Source organism: Delphinapterus leucas, chromosome 19 (genome assembly GCF_059928025.1).
Source record: "Delphinapterus leucas isolate spDelLeu-1000000601 "Yukka" chromosome 19, BTC_Dleu_Yukka2, whole genome shotgun sequence".
Classification (NCBI taxonomy): Eukaryota; Metazoa; Chordata; class Mammalia; order Artiodactyla; family Monodontidae; genus Delphinapterus; species Delphinapterus leucas.
Window position 1 is genome coordinate 29,391,186 of NC_143147.1, and position 13,807 is coordinate 29,404,992.

The window sequence follows — 13,807 nt, forward strand, 5'->3', positions numbered from 1 at the left end:
TGGGCGGGGCGCCAAGCGCCGAAGGGTTCGCTGGGTCACGCCCGCCCTCGGCTGGGAGGGGGTGGCCAAACCCTCCGCCTCCGCCACCGCCCGGTACCCGAGACCTCCGTTCCCCCTGCCTGGGCGGGCGACGGGGTCCTGCTGGGGCGGGCTGACCGCCAGGCTGGCGGTGAGGCGCAAGCGCCAGCGAAAGTGGGCCTCAAGAGGCAGCCCGCCGTCCCCGCCCCCGTCTACGGCCATACCACCCTGAACGCGCCCGATCTCGTCTGATCTCGGAAGCTAAGCAGGGTCGGGCCTGGTTAGTACTTGGATGGGAGACCGCCTGGGAATACCGGGTGCTGTAGGGTTTTTGCCTCCCGCTCCGCCTTCTCCTTTAACTCGCCCGCGGGCGGTGGCCGCCGGCTCCGCCCGCGCCGGGGCCCCGCTGCAGGCCCCGCCTCCTCAGGCCCCTCCCACCACGGCGCGCGCGCCGGAGGGGGCGCTCCCCGCCAGTCCGGCCCGCCAGGCGGCCAGAAGGCGGCCCTGGAAGGCAGCCGCACCCCAGACGCCCCCGGGGTGCCTGGCCCGGTCCCAGGCTCCGCCGCGGGCCCGATTGCCGTGCCTTCCGCCAGCGAGCCCCTCGACCTGCACCTGGCCGCCCCCACCGGCGCCCCGCCCCGGGGCCGCCACCTGTGTGCCGGTGGGTGTGTCCCTCCACAGCTCCCTCCGGCAAAAGCCCCGCCCCCCGCCGTGTCGCCGCCGCGGCCGTGTGCGGGAGCGGGATCGAGGGCAGGGGCCGCTTCCCCGGGCCTGCCGGCCGCCAGGGGCGGGCTCCTGAGCTCGGCGGGTGGTGTGCGGGCAAGGGTGGCCTCGCCGGGGCTGAGGGGCCGTGGCGACACGATGGTGGCTCCCAGTGGCTTCGGGCCAGCTGCTGTCGGGCAGGAGGGCCGGCCCGGGCTGCGGCTGGGCGGCGCCTAGCGCCGCGTGGGCGGGCAGGGGCGATGCCCAAGGGACCGCGGGCCCCGGGCACTGAAGCCTCCGGGGCCACGTCCCTGTGAGCGACGGGCGGGATCTTGGCGGGGCGCCAAGCGCCGAAGGGTTCGCTGGGTCACGCCCGCCCTCGGCTGGGAGGGGGTGGCCAAACCCTCCGCCTCCGCCACCGCCCGGTACCCGAGACCTCCGTTCCCCCTGCCTGGGCGGGCGACGGGGTCCTGCCAGGGCGGGCTGACCTCCAGGCTGGCGGTGAGGCGCAAGCGCCAGCGAAAGTGGGCCTCAAGAGGCAGCCCGCCGTCCCCGCCCCCGTCTACGGCCATACCACCCTGGACGCGCCCGATCTCGTCTGATCTCGGAAGCTAAGCAGGGTCGGGCCTGGTTAGTACTTGGATGGGAGACCGCCTGGGAATACCGGGTGCTGTAGGGTTTTTGCCTCCCGCTCCGCCTTCTCCTTTAACTCGCCCGCGGGCGGTGGCCGCCGGCTCCGCCCGCGCCGGGGCCCCGCTGCAGGCCCCGCCTCCTCAGGCCCCTCCCACCACGGCGCGCGCGCCGGAGGGGGCGCTCCCCGCCGGCCCGGCCAGAAGGCGGCCCTGGAAGGCAGCCGCACCCCAGACGCCCCGGGGTGCCTGGCCCGGACCCAGGCTCCGCCGCGGGCCCGGTTGCCGTCCCTTCGGCCAGCGAGCCCCTCGACCTGCACCTGGCCGCCCCCACCGGCGCCCCGCCCCGGGGCCGCCACCTGTGTGCCGGTGGGTGTGTCCCTCCACAGCTCCCTCCGGCAAAAGCCCCGCCCCCCGCCGTGTCACCGCCGCGGCCGGGTGCGGGAGCGGGATCGAGGGCAGGGGCCGCTTCCCCTGGCCTGCCGGCCGCCAGGGGCGGGCTACTGAGCCCGGCGGGTGGTGTGCGGGCAAGGGTGGCCTCGCCGGGGCTGAGGGGCCGTGGCGACACGATGGTGGCTCCCAGTGGCTTCGGGCCAGCTGCTGTCGGGCAGGAGGGCCGGCCCGGGCTGCGGCTGGGCGGCTCCTAGCGCCGCGTCGGCGGGCAGGGGCGATGCCCAAGGGACCGCGGGCCCCGGGCCCTGAAGCCTCCGCGGCCACGTCCCTGTGAGCGACGGGCCGGATCTTGGGCGGGGCGCCAAGCGCCGAAGGGTTCGCTGGGTCACGCCCGCCCTCGGCTGGGAGGGGGTGGCCAAACCCTCCGCCTCCGCCACCGCCCGGTACCCGAGACCTCCGTTCCCCCTGCCTGGGCGGGCGACGGGTTCCTGCCGGGGCGGGCTGACCGCCAGGCTGGCGGTGAGGCGCAAGCGACAGCGAAAGTGGGCCTCAGGAGGCAGCCCGCCGTCCCCGCCCCCGTCTACGGCCATACCACCCTGAACGCGCCCGATCTCGTCTGATCTCGGAAGCTAAGCAGGGTCGGGCCTGGTTAGTACTTGGATGGGAGACCGCCTGGGAATACCGGGTGCTGTAGGCTTTTTGCCTCCTGCTCCGCCTTCTCCTTTAACTCGCCCGCGGGCGGTGGCCGCCGGCTCCGCCCGCGCCGGGGCCCCGCTGCAGGCCCCGCCTCCTCAGGCCCCTCCCACCACGGCGCGCGTGCCGGAGGGGGCGCTCCCCGCCGGCCCGGCCCGCAAGGCGGCCAGAAGGCGGCCCTGGAAGGCAGCCGCACCCCAGACGCCCCCGGGGTGCCTGGCCCGGACCCAGGCTCCGCCGCGGGCCCGGTTGCCGTCCCTTCGGCCAGCGAGCCCCTCGACCTGCACCTGGCCGCCCCCACCGGCGCCCCGCCCCGGGGCCGCCACCTGTGTGCCGGTGGGTGTGTCCCTCCACAGCTCCCTCCGGCAAAAGCCCCGCCCCCCGCCGTGTCGCCGCCGCGGCCGGGTGCGGGAGCGGGATCGAGGGCAGGGGCCGCTTCCCCGGGCCTGCCGGCCGCCAGGGGCGGGCTCCTGAGCTCGGCGGGTGGTGTGCGGGCAAGGGTGGCCTCGCCGGGGCTGAGGGGCCGTGGCGACACGATGGTGGCTCCCAGTGGCTTCGGGCCAGCTGCTGTCGGGCAGGAGGGCCGGCCCGGGCTGCGGCTGGGCGGCGCCTAGCGCCGCGTGGGCGGGCAGGGGCGATGCCCAAGGGACCGCGGGCCCCGGGCCCTGAAGCCTCCGGGGCCACGTCCCTGTGAGCGACGGGCCGGATCTTGGGCGGGGCGCCAAGCGCCGAAGGGTTCGCTGGGTCACGCCCGCCCTCGGCTGGGAGGGGGTGGCCAAACCCTCCGCCTCCGCCACCGCCCGGTACCCGAGACCTCCGTTCCCCCTGCCTGGGCGGGCGACGGGGTCCTGCCGGGGCGGGCTGACCGCCAGGCTGGCGGTGAGGCGCAAGCGCCAGCGAAAGTGGGCCTCAAGAGGCAGCCCGCCGTCCCCGCCCCCGTCTACGGCCATACCACCCTGAACGCGCCCGATCTCGTCTGATCTCGGAAGCTAAGCAGGGTCGGGCCTGGTTAGTACTTGGATGGGAGACCGCCTGTGAATACCGGGTGCTGTAGGCTTTTTGCCTCCCGCTCCGCCTTCTCCTTTAACTCGCCCGCGGGCGCTGGCCGCCGGCTCCGCCCGCGCCGGGGCTCCGCTGCAGGCCCCGCCTCCTCAGGGCCCTCGCACCACGGCGCGCGCGCCGGAGGGGGCGCTCCCCGCCGGCCCGGCCCGCCAGGCGGCCAGAAGGCGGCCCTGGAAGGCAGCCGCACCCCAGACGCCCCCGGGGTGCCTGGCCCGGACCCAGGCTCCGCCGCGGGCCCGGTTGCCGTCCCTTCGGCCAGCGAGCCCCTCGACCTGCACCTGGCCGCCCCCACCGGCGCCCCGCCCCGGGGCCGCCACCTGTGTGCCGGTGGGTGTGTCCCTCCACAGCTCCCTCCGGCAAAAGCCCCGCCCCCCGCCGTGTCGCCGCCGCGGCCGGGTGCGGGAGCGGGATCCAGGGCAGGGGCCGCTTCCCCGGGCCTGCCGGCCGCCAGGGGCGGGCTCCTGAGCTCGGCGGGTGGTGTGCGGGCAAGGGTGGCCTCGCCGGGGCTGAGGGGCCGTGGCGACACGATGGTGGCTCCCAGTGGCTTCGGGCCAGCTGCTGTCGGGCAGGAGGGCCGGCCCGGGCTGCGGCCGGGCGGCGCCTAGCGCCGCGTGGGCGGGCAGGGGCGATGCCCAAGGGACCGCGGGCCCCGGGCCCTGAAGCCTCCGGGGCCACGTCCCTGTGAGCGACGGGCGGGATCTTGGCGGGGCGCCAAGCGCCGAAGGGTTCGCTGGGTCACGCCCGCCCTCGGCTGGGAGGGGGTGGCCAAACCCTCCGCCTCCGCCACCGCCCGGTACCCGAGACCTCCGTTCCCCCTGCCTGGGCGGGCGACGGGGTCCTGCCGGGGCGGGCTGACCGCCAGGCTGGCGGTGAGGCGCAAGCGCCAGCGAAAGTGGGCCTCAAGAGGCAGCCCGCCGTCCCCGCCCCCGTGTACGGCCATACCACCCTGAACGCGCCCGATCTCCTCTGATCTCGGAAGCTAAGCAGGGTCGGGCCTGGTTAGTACTTGGATGGGAGACCGCCTGGGAATACCGGGTGCTGTAGGCTTTTTGCCTCCCGTTCCGCCTTCTCCTTTAACTCGCCCGCGGGCGGTGGCCGCCGGCTCCGCCCGCGCCGGGGCCCCGCTGCAAGCCCCGCCTCCTCAGGCCCCTCCCACCACGGCGCGCGCGCCGGAGGGGGCGCTCCCCGCCGGCCCGGCCCGCCAGGCGGCCAGAAGGCGGCCCTGGAAGGCAGCCGCACCCCAGACGCCCCCGGGGTGCCTGGCCCGGACCCAGGCTCCGCCGCGGGCCCGGTTGCCGTGCCTTCGGCCAGCGAGCCCCTCGACCTGCACCTGGCCGCCCCCACCGGCGCCCCGCCCCGGGGCCGCCACCTGTGTGCCGGTGGGTGTGTCCCTCCACAGCTCCCTCCGGCAAAAGCCCCGCCCCCCGCCGTGTCGCCGCCGCGGCCGGGTGCGGGAGCGGGATCGAGGGCCGGGGCCGCTTCCCCGGGCCTGCCGGCCGCCAGGGGCGGGCTACTGAGCCCGGCGGGTGGTGTGCGGGCAAGGGTGGCCTCGCCGGGGCTGAGGGGCCGTGGCGACACGATGGTTGCTCCCAGTGGCTTCGGGCAAGCTGCTGTAGGGCAGGAGGGCCGGCCCGGGCTGCGGCTGGGCGGCTCCTAGCGCCGCGTGGGCGGGCAGGGGCGATGCCCAAGGGACCGCGTGCCCCGGGCCCTGAAGCCTCCGGGGCCATGTCCCTGTGAGCGACGGGCGGGATCTTGGGCGGGGCGCCAAGCGCCGAAGGGTTCGCTGGGTCACGCCCGCCCTCAGCTGGGAGGGGGTGGCCAAACCCTCCGCCTCCGCCACCGCCCGGTACCCGAGACCTCCGTTCCCCCTGCCTGGGCGGGCGACGGGGTCCTGCCGGGGCGGGCTGACCGCCAGGCTGGCGGTGAGGCGCAAGCGCCAGCGAAAGTGGGCCTCAAGAGGCAGCCCGCCGTCCCCGCCCCCGTCTACGGCCATACCACCCTGAACGCGCCCGATCTCGTCTGATCTCGGAAGCTTAAGCAGGGTCGGGCCTGGTTAGTACTTGGATGGGAGACCGCCTGGGAATACCGGGTGCTGTAGGCTTTTTGCCTCCCGCTCCGCCTTCTCCTTTACTCGCCCGCGAGTGGTGGCCGCCGGCTCCGCCCGCGCCGGGGCCCCGCTGCAGGCCCCTCCTCCTCAGGCCCCTCCCACCACGGCGCGAGCGCCGGAGGAGGCGCTCCCCGCCGGCCCGGCCCGCCAGGCGGCCAGAAGGCGGCCCTGGAAGGCAGCCGCACCCCAGACGCCCCCAGGGTGCCTGGCCCGGACCCAGGCTCCGCCGCGGGCCCGGTTGCCGTCCCTTCGGCCAGCGAGCCCCTCGACCTGCACCTGGCCGCCCCCACCGGCGCCCCGCCCCGGGGCCGCCACCTGTGTGCCGGTGGGTGTGTCCCTCCACAGCTCCCTCCGGCAAAAGCCCCGCCCCCCGCCGTGTCGCCGCCACGGCCGGGTGCGGGAGCGGGATCGAGGGCAGGGGCCGCTTCCCCGGGCCTGCCGGCCGCCAGGGGCGGGCTCCTGAGCTCGGCGGGTGGTGTGCGGGCAAGGGTGGCCTCGCCGGGGCTGAGGGGCCGTGGCGACACGATGGTGGCTCCCAGTGGCTTCGGGCCAGCTGCTGTCGGGCAGGAGGGACGGCCCGGGCTGCGGCTGGGCGGCGCCTAGCGCCGCGTGGGCGGGCAGGGGCGATGCCCAAGGGACCGCGGGCCCCGGGCCCTGAAGCCTCCGGGGCCACGTCCCTGTGAGCGACGGGCCGGATCTTGGGCGGGGCGCCAAGCGCCGAAGGGTTCGCTGGGTCACGCCCGCCCTCGGCTGGGAGGGGGTGGCCAAACCCTCCGCCTCCGCCACCGCCCAGTACCCGAGACCTCCGTTCCCCCTGCCTGGGCGGGCGACGGGGTCCAGCCGGGGCGGGCTGACCGCCAGGCTGGCGGTGAGGCGCAAGCGCCAGGGAAAGTGGGCCTCAAGAGGCAGCCCGCCGTCCCCGTCCCGTCTACGGCCATACCACCCTGAACGCGCCCGATCTCGTCTGATCTCGGAAGCTAAGCAGGGTCGGGCCTGGTTAGTACTTGGATGGGAGACCGCCTGGGAATACCGGGTGCTGTAGGCTTTTTGCCTCCCGCTCCGCCTTCTCCTTTAACTCGCCCGCGGGCGGTGGCCGCCGGCTCCGCCCGCGCCGGGGCCCCGCTGCAGGCCCCGCCTCCTCAGGCCCCTCCCACCACGGCGCGCGCGCCGGAGGGGGCGCTCCCCGCCGGCCCGGCCCGCCAGGCGGCCAGAAGGCGGCCCTGGAAGGCAGCCGCACCCCAGACGCCCCCGGGGTGCCTGGCCCGGACCCAGGCTCCGCCGCGGGCCCGGTTGCCGTCCCTTCGGCCAGCGAGCCCCTCGACCTGCACCTGGCCGCCCCCACCGGCGCCCCGCCCCGGGGCCGCCACCTGTGTGCCGGTGGGTGTGTCCCTCCACAGCTCCCTCCGGCAAAAGCCCCGCCCCCCGCCGTGTCGCCGCCGCGGCCGGGTGCGGGAGCGGGATCGAGGGCAGGGGCCGCTTCCCCGGGCCTGCCGGCCGCCAGGGGCGGGCTCCTGAGCTCGGCGGGTGGTGTGCGGGCAAGGGTGGCCTCGCCGGGGCTGAGGGGCCGTGGCGACACGATGGTGGCTCCCAGTGGCTTCGGGCCAGCTGCTGTCGGGCAGGAGGGCCGGCCCGGGCTGCGGCTGGGCGGCGCCTAGCGCCGCGTGGGCGGGCAGGGGCGATGCCCAAGGGACCGCGGGCCCCGGGCCCTGAAGCCTCCGGGGCCACGTCCCTGTGAGCGACGGGCCGGATCTTGGGCGGGGCGCCAAGCGCCGAAGGGTTCGCTGGGTCACGCCCGCCCTCGGCTGGGAGGGGGTGGCCAAACCCTCCGCCTCCGCCACCGCCCGGTACCCGAGACCTCCGTTCCCCCTGCCTGGGCGGGCGACGGGGTCCTGCCGGGGCGGGCTGACCGCCAGGCTGGCGGTGAGGCGCAAGCGCCAGCGAAAGTGGGCCTCAAGAGGCAGCCCGCCGTCCCCGCCCACGTCTACGGCCATACCACCCTGAACGCGCCCGATCTCGTCTGATCTCGGAAGCTAAGCAGGGTCGGGCCTGGTTAGTACTTGGATGGGAGACCGCCTGTGAATACCGGGTGCTGTAGGCTTTTTGCCTCCCGCTCCGCCTTCTCCTTTAACTCGCCCGCGGGCGCTGGCCGCCGGCTCCGCCCGCGCCGGGGCTCCGCTGCAGGCCCCGCCTCCTCAGGGCCCTCGCACCACGGCGCGCGCGCCGGAGGGGGCGCTCCCCGCCGGCCCGGCCCGCCAGGCGGCCAGAAGGCGGCCCTGGAAGGCAGCCGCACCCCAGACGCCCCCGGGGTGCCTGGCCCGGACCCAGGCTCCGCCGCGGGCCCGGTTGCCGTCCCTTCGGCCAGCGAGCCCCTCGACCTGCACCTGGCCGCCCCCACCGGCGCCCCGCCCCGGGGCCGCCACCTGTGTGCCGGTGGGTGTGTCCCTCCACAGCTCCCTCCGGCAAAAGCCCCGCCCCCCGCCGTGTCGCCGCCGCGGCCGGGTGCGGGAGCGGGATCCAGGGCAGGGGCCGCTTCCCCGGGCCTGCCGGCCCCCAGGGGCGGGCTCCTGAGCTCGGCGGGTGGTGTGCGGGCAAGGGTGGCCTCGCCGGGGCTGAGGGGCCGTGGCGACACGATGGTGGCTCCCAGTGGCTTCGGGCCAGCTGCTGTCGGGCAGGAGGGCCGGCCCGGGCTGCGGCCGGGCGGCGCCTAGCGCCGCGTGGGCGGGCAGGGGCGATGCCCAAGGGACCGCGGGCCCCGGGCCCTGAAGCCTCCGGGGCCACGTCCCTGTGAGCGACGGGCGGGATCTTGGCGGGGCGCCAAGCGCCGAAGGGTTCGCTGGGTCACGCCCGCCCTCGGCTGGGAGGGGGTGGCCAAACCCTCCGCCTCCGCCACCGCCCGGTACCCGAGACCTCCGTTCCCCCTGCCTGGGCGGGCGACGGGGTCCTGCCGGGGCGGGCTGACCGCCAGGCTGGCGGTGAGGCGCAAGCGCCAGCGAAAGTGGGCCTCAAGAGGCAGCCCGCCGTCCCCGCCCCCGTGTACGGCCATACCACCCTGAACGCGCCCGATCTCGTCTGATCTCGGAAGCTAAGCAGGGTCGGGCCTGGTTAGTACTTGGATGGGAGACCGCCTGGGAATACCGGGTGCTGTAGGCTTTTTGCCTCCCGTTCCGCCTTCTCCTTTAACTCGCCCGCGGGCGGTGGCCGCCGGCTCCGCCCGCGCCGGGGCCCCGCTGCAAGCCCCGCCTCCTCAGGCCCCTCCCACCACGGCGCGCGCGCCGGAGGGGGCGCTCCCCGCCGGCCCGGCCCGCCAGGCGGCCAGAAGGCGGCCCTGGAAGGCAGCCGCACCCCAGACGCCCCCGGGGTGCCTGGCCCGGACCCAGGCTCCGCCGCGGGCCCGGTTGCCGTGCCTTCGGCCAGCGAGCCCCTCGACCTGCACCTGGCCGCCCCCACCGGCGCCCCGCCCCGGGGCCGCCACCTGTGTGCCGGTGGGTGTGTCCCTCCACAGCTCCCTCCGGCAAAAGCCCCGCCCCCCGCCGTGTCGCCGCCGCGGCCGGGTGCGGGAGCGGGATCGAGGGCCGGGGCCGCTTCCCCGGGCCTGCCGGCCGCCAGGGGCGGGCTACTGAGCCCAGCGGGTGGTGTGCGGGCAAGGGTGGCCTCGCCGGGGCTGAGGGGCCGTGGCGACACGATGGTTGCTCCCAGTGGCTTCGGGCAAGCTGCTGTCGGGCAGGAGGGCCGGCCCGGGCTGCGGCTGGGCGGCTCCTAGCGCCGCGTGGGCGGGCAGGGGCGATGCCCAAGGGACCGCGTGCCCCGGGCCCTGAAGCCTCCGGGGCCATGTCCCTGTGAGCGACGGGCGGGATCTTGGGCGGGGCGCCAAGCGCCGAAGGGTTCGCTGGGTCACGCCCGCCCTCAGCTGGGAGGGGGTGGCCAAACCCTCCGCCTCCGCCACCGCCCGGTACCCGAGACCTCCGTTCCCCCTGCCTGGGCGGGCGACGGGGTCCTGCCGGGGCGGGCTGACCGCCAGGCTGGCGGTGAGGCGCAAGCGCCAGCGAAAGTGGGCCTCAAGAGGCAGCCCGCCGTCCCCGCCCCCGTCTACGGCCATACCACCCTGAACGCGCCCGATCTCGTCTGATCTCGGAAGCTTAAGCAGGGTCGGGCCTGGTTAGTACTTGGATGGGAGACCGCCTGGGAATACCGGGTGCTGTAGGCTTTTTGCCTCCCGCTCCGCCTTCTCCTTTACTCGCCCGCGAGTGGTGGCCGCCGGCTCCGCCCGCGCCGGGGCCCCGCTGCAGGCCCCTCCTCCTCAGGCCCCTCCCACCACGGCGCGAGCGCCGGAGGAGGCGCTCCCCGCCGGCCCGGCCCGCCAGGCGGCCAGAAGGCGGCCCTGGAAGGCAGCCGCACCCCAGACGCCCCCAGGGTGCCTGGCCCGGACCCAGGCTCCGCCGCGGGCCCGGTTGCCGTCCCTTCGGCCAGCGAGCCCCTCGACCTGCACCTGGCCGCCCCCACCGGCGCCCCGCCCCGGGGCCGCCACCTGTGTGCCGGTGGGTGTGTCCCTCCACAGCTCCCTCCGGCAAAAGCCCCGCCCCCCGCCGTGTCGCCGCCACGGCCGGGTGCGGGAGCGGGATCGAGGGCAGGGGCCGCTTCCCCGGGCCTGCCGGCCGCCAGGGGCGGGCTCCTGAGCTCGGCGGGTGGTGTGCGGGCAAGGGTGGCCTCGCCGGGGCTGAGGGGCCGTGGCGACACGATGGTGGCTCCCAGTGGCTTCGGGCCAGCTGCTGTCGGGCAGGAGGGACGGCCCGGGCTGCGGCTGGGCGGCGCCTAGCGCCGCGTGGGCGGGCAGGGGCGATGCCCAAGGGACCGCGGGCCCCGGGCCCTGAAGCCTCCGGGGCCACGTCCCTGTGAGCGACGGGCCGGATCTTGGGCGGGGCGCCAAGCGCCGAAGGGTTCGCTGGGTCACGCCCGCCCTCGGCTGGGAGGGGGTGGCCAAACCCTCCGCCTCCGCCACCGCCCAGTACCCGAGACCTCCGTTCCCCCTGCCTGGGCGGGCGACGGGGTCCAGCCGGGGCGGGCTGACCGCCAGGCTGGCGGTGAGGCGCAAGCGCCAGGGAAAGTGGGCCTCAAGAGGCAGCCCGCCGTCCCCGTCCCGTCTACGGCCATACCACCCTGAACGCGCCCGATCTCGTCTGATCTCGGAAGCTAAGCAGGGTCGGGCCTGGTTAGTAGTTGGATGGGAGACCGCCTGGGAATACCGGGTGCTGTAGGCTTTTTGCCTCCCGCTCCGCCTTCTCCTTTAACTCGCCCGCGGGCGGTGGCCGCCGGCTCCGCCCGCGCCGGGGCCCCGCTGCAGGCCCCGCCTCCTCAGGCCCCTCCCACCACGGCGCGCGCGCCGGAGGGGGCGCTCCCCGCCGGCCCGGCCCGCCAGGCGGCCAGAAGGCGGCCCTGGAATGCAGCCGCACCCCAGACGCCCCCGGGGTGCCTGGCCCGGACCCAGGCTCCGCCGCGGGCCCGGTTGCCGTCCCTTCGGCCAGCGAGCCCCTCGACCTGCACCTGGCCGACCCCACCGGCGCCCCGCCCCGGGTCCGCCACCTGTGTGCCGGTGGGTGTGTCCCTCCACAGCTCCCTCCGGCAAAAGCCCCGCCCCCCGCCGTGTCGCCGCCGCGGCCGGGTGCGGGAGCGGGATCCAGGGCAGGGGCCGCTTCCCAGGGGCCTGCCGGCCGCCAGGGGCGGGCTCCTGAGCTCGGCGGGTGGTGTGCGGGCAAGGGTGGCCTCGCCGGGGCTGAGGGGCCGTGGCGACACGATGGTGGCTCCCAGTGGCTTCGGGCCAGCTGCTGTCGGGCAGGAGGGCCGGCCCGGGCTGCGGATGGGCGGCGCCTAGCGCCGCGTGGGCGGGCAGGGGCGATGCCCAAGGGACCGCGGGCCCCGGGCCCTGAAGCCTCCGGGGCAACGTCCCTGTGAGCGACGGGCCGGATCTTGGGCGGGGCGCCAAGCGCCGAAGGGTTCGCTGGGTCACGCCCGCCCTCGGCTGGGAGGGGGTGGCCAAACCCTCCGCCTCCGCCACCGCCCGGTACCCGAGACCTCCGTTCCCCCTGCCTGGGCGGGCGACGGGGTCCTGCCGGGGCGGGCTGACCGCCAGGCTGGCGGTGAGGCGCAAGCGCCAGCGAAAGTGGGCCTCAAGAGGCAGCCCGCCGTCCCCGCCCCTGTCTACGGCCATACTACCCTGAACGCGCCCGATCTCGTCTGATCTCGGAAGCTAAGCAGGGTCGGGCCTGGTTAGTACTTGGATGGGAGACCGCCTGGGAATACCGGGTGCTGTAGGCATTTTGCCTCTCGCTCCGCCTTCTCCTTTAACTCGCCCGCGGGCGGTGGCCGCCGGCTCCGCCCGCGCCGGGGCCCCGCTGCAGGCCCCGCCTCCTCAGGCCCCTCCCACCACGGCGCGCGCGCCGGAGGGGGCGCTCCCCGCCGGCCCGGCCCGCCAGGCGGCCAGAAGGCGGCCCTGGAAGGCAGCCGCACCCCAGACGCCCCCGGGGTGCCTGGCCCGGACCCAGGCTCCGCCGCGGGCCCGGTTGCCGTCCCTTCGGCCAGCGAGCCCGTCGACCTGCACCTGGCCGCCCCCACCGGCGCCCCGCCACGGGGCCGCCACCTGTTTGCCGGTGGGTGTGTCCCTCCACAGCTCCCTCCGGCAAAAGCCCCGCCCCCCGCCGTGTCGCCGCCGCTGCCGGGTGCGGGAGCGGGATCGAGGGCAGGGGCCGCTTCCCCGGGCCTGCCGGCCGCCAGGGGCGGGCTCCTGATCTCGGCGGGTGGTGTGCGGGCAAGGGTGGCCTCGCCGGGGCTGAGGGGCCGTGGCGACACGATGGTGGCTCCCAGTGGCTTCGGGCCAGCTGCTGTCGGGCAGGAGGGCCGGCCCGGGCTGCGGCCGAGCGGCGCCTAGCGCCGCGTGGGCGGACAGGGGCGATGCCCAAGGGACCGCGGGCCCCGGGCCCTGAAGCCTCCGGGGCCACGTCCCTGTGAGCGACGGGCCGGATCTTGGGCGGGGCGCCAAGCGCCGAAGGGTTCGCTGGGTCACGCCCGCCCTCGGCTGGGAGGGGGTGGCCAAACCCTCCGCCTCCGCCACCGCCCGGTACCCGAGACCTCCGTTCCCCCTGCCTGGGCGGGCGACGGGTTCCTGCCGAGGCGGGCTGACCGCCAGGCTGGCGGTGAGGCGCAAGCGACAGCGAAAGTGGGCCTCAGGAGGCAGCCCGCCGTCCCCGCCCCCGTCTACGGCCATACCACCCTGAACGCGCCCGATCTCGTCTGATCTCGGAAGCTAAGCAGGGTCGGGCCTGGTTAGTACTTGGATGGGAGACCGCCTGGGAATACCGGGTGCTGTAGGCTTTTTGCCTCCTGCTCCGCCTTCTCCTTTAACTCGCCCGCGGGCGGTGGCCGCCGGCTCCGCCCGCGCCGGGGCCCCGCTGCAGGCCTCGCCTCCTCAGGCCCCTCCCACCACGGCGCGCGCGCCGGAGGGGGCGCTCCCCGCCGGCCCGGCCCGCCAGGCGGCCAGAAGGCGGCCCTGGAAGGCAGCCGCACCCCAGACGCCCCCGGGGTGCCTGGCCCGGACCCAGGCTCCGCCGCGGGCCCGGTTGCCGTGCCTTCCGCCAGCGAGCCCCTCGACCTGCACCTGGCCGCCCCCACCGGCGCCCCGCCCCGGGGCCGCCACCTGTGTGCCGGTGGGTGTGTCCCTCCACAGCTCCCCCCGGCAAAAGCCTCGCCCCCCGCCGTGTCGCCGCCGCGGCCGGGTGCGGGAGCGGGATCGAGGGCAGGGGCCGCTTCCCTGGGCCTGCCGGCCGCCAGGGGCGGGCTCCTGAGCCCGGCGGGTGGTGTGCGGGCAAGGGTGGCCTCGCCGGGGCTGAGGGGCCGTGGCGACACGATGGTGGCTCCCAGTGGCTTCGGGCCAGCTGCTGTCGGGCAGGAGGGCCGGCCCGGGTTGCGGCTGGGCGGCGCCTAGCGCTGCGTGGGCGGGCAGGGGCGATGCCCAAGGGACCGCGGGCCCCGGGCACTGAAGCCTCCGGGGCCACGTCCCTGTGAGCGACGGGCGGGATCTTGGCGGGGCGCCAAGCGCCGAAGGGTTCGCTGGGTCACGCCCGCCCTCGGCTGGGAGGGGGTTGGCAAACCCTCCGCCTCCGCCACCGCCCGGTACCCGAGACCTCCGTTCCCCCTGCCTGGGCGGGCGACGGGT

The 13,807-nt window shown here is 76.9% G+C and overlaps 13 non-coding genes across 13 annotated transcripts; all 13 read left to right on the forward strand.

Moving 5' to 3' along the window:
• Positions 1-228: 228 nt before the first annotated feature.
• On the forward strand, positions 229-347 carry LOC149746028 (5S ribosomal RNA). The gene has a single exon (XR_016390061.1). It is a non-coding gene; the product is annotated as a 5S ribosomal RNA (ribosomal RNA).
• Positions 348-1,280: 933 nt separating this feature from the next.
• LOC149746029 (5S ribosomal RNA) lies at positions 1,281-1,399 on the forward strand. The gene has a single exon (XR_016389981.1). It is a non-coding gene; the product is annotated as a 5S ribosomal RNA (ribosomal RNA).
• A 921-nt stretch (positions 1,400-2,320) lies between these two features.
• LOC149746030 (5S ribosomal RNA) lies at positions 2,321-2,439 on the forward strand. Its single transcript, XR_016389220.1, has one exon. It is a non-coding gene; the product is annotated as a 5S ribosomal RNA (ribosomal RNA).
• Positions 2,440-3,373: 934 nt separating this feature from the next.
• Positions 3,374-3,492, forward strand: LOC149746031 (5S ribosomal RNA). Its single transcript, XR_016389720.1, has one exon. It is a non-coding gene; the product is annotated as a 5S ribosomal RNA (ribosomal RNA).
• A 933-nt stretch (positions 3,493-4,425) lies between these two features.
• LOC149746032 (5S ribosomal RNA) lies at positions 4,426-4,544 on the forward strand. Its single transcript, XR_016390241.1, has one exon. It is a non-coding gene; the product is annotated as a 5S ribosomal RNA (ribosomal RNA).
• Positions 4,545-5,478: 934 nt separating this feature from the next.
• LOC149746033 (5S ribosomal RNA) lies at positions 5,479-5,598 on the forward strand. Its single transcript, XR_016390343.1, has one exon. It is a non-coding gene; the product is annotated as a 5S ribosomal RNA (ribosomal RNA).
• Positions 5,599-6,530: 932 nt separating this feature from the next.
• LOC149746034 (5S ribosomal RNA) lies at positions 6,531-6,649 on the forward strand. Its single transcript, XR_016389221.1, has one exon. It is a non-coding gene; the product is annotated as a 5S ribosomal RNA (ribosomal RNA).
• A 934-nt stretch (positions 6,650-7,583) lies between these two features.
• LOC149746035 (5S ribosomal RNA) lies at positions 7,584-7,702 on the forward strand. Its single transcript, XR_016389721.1, has one exon. It is a non-coding gene; the product is annotated as a 5S ribosomal RNA (ribosomal RNA).
• A 933-nt stretch (positions 7,703-8,635) lies between these two features.
• Positions 8,636-8,754, forward strand: LOC149746036 (5S ribosomal RNA). Its single transcript, XR_016390098.1, has one exon. It is a non-coding gene; the product is annotated as a 5S ribosomal RNA (ribosomal RNA).
• A 934-nt stretch (positions 8,755-9,688) lies between these two features.
• On the forward strand, positions 9,689-9,808 carry LOC149746037 (5S ribosomal RNA). Its single transcript, XR_016390344.1, has one exon. It is a non-coding gene; the product is annotated as a 5S ribosomal RNA (ribosomal RNA).
• Positions 9,809-10,740: 932 nt separating this feature from the next.
• On the forward strand, positions 10,741-10,859 carry LOC149746038 (5S ribosomal RNA). The gene has a single exon (XR_016389755.1). It is a non-coding gene; the product is annotated as a 5S ribosomal RNA (ribosomal RNA).
• A 935-nt stretch (positions 10,860-11,794) lies between these two features.
• Positions 11,795-11,913, forward strand: LOC149746039 (5S ribosomal RNA). Its single transcript, XR_016389976.1, has one exon. It is a non-coding gene; the product is annotated as a 5S ribosomal RNA (ribosomal RNA).
• Positions 11,914-12,847: 934 nt separating this feature from the next.
• LOC149746040 (5S ribosomal RNA) lies at positions 12,848-12,966 on the forward strand. Its single transcript, XR_016389222.1, has one exon. It is a non-coding gene; the product is annotated as a 5S ribosomal RNA (ribosomal RNA).
• The last annotated feature ends 841 nt before the right edge of the window (positions 12,967-13,807 follow it).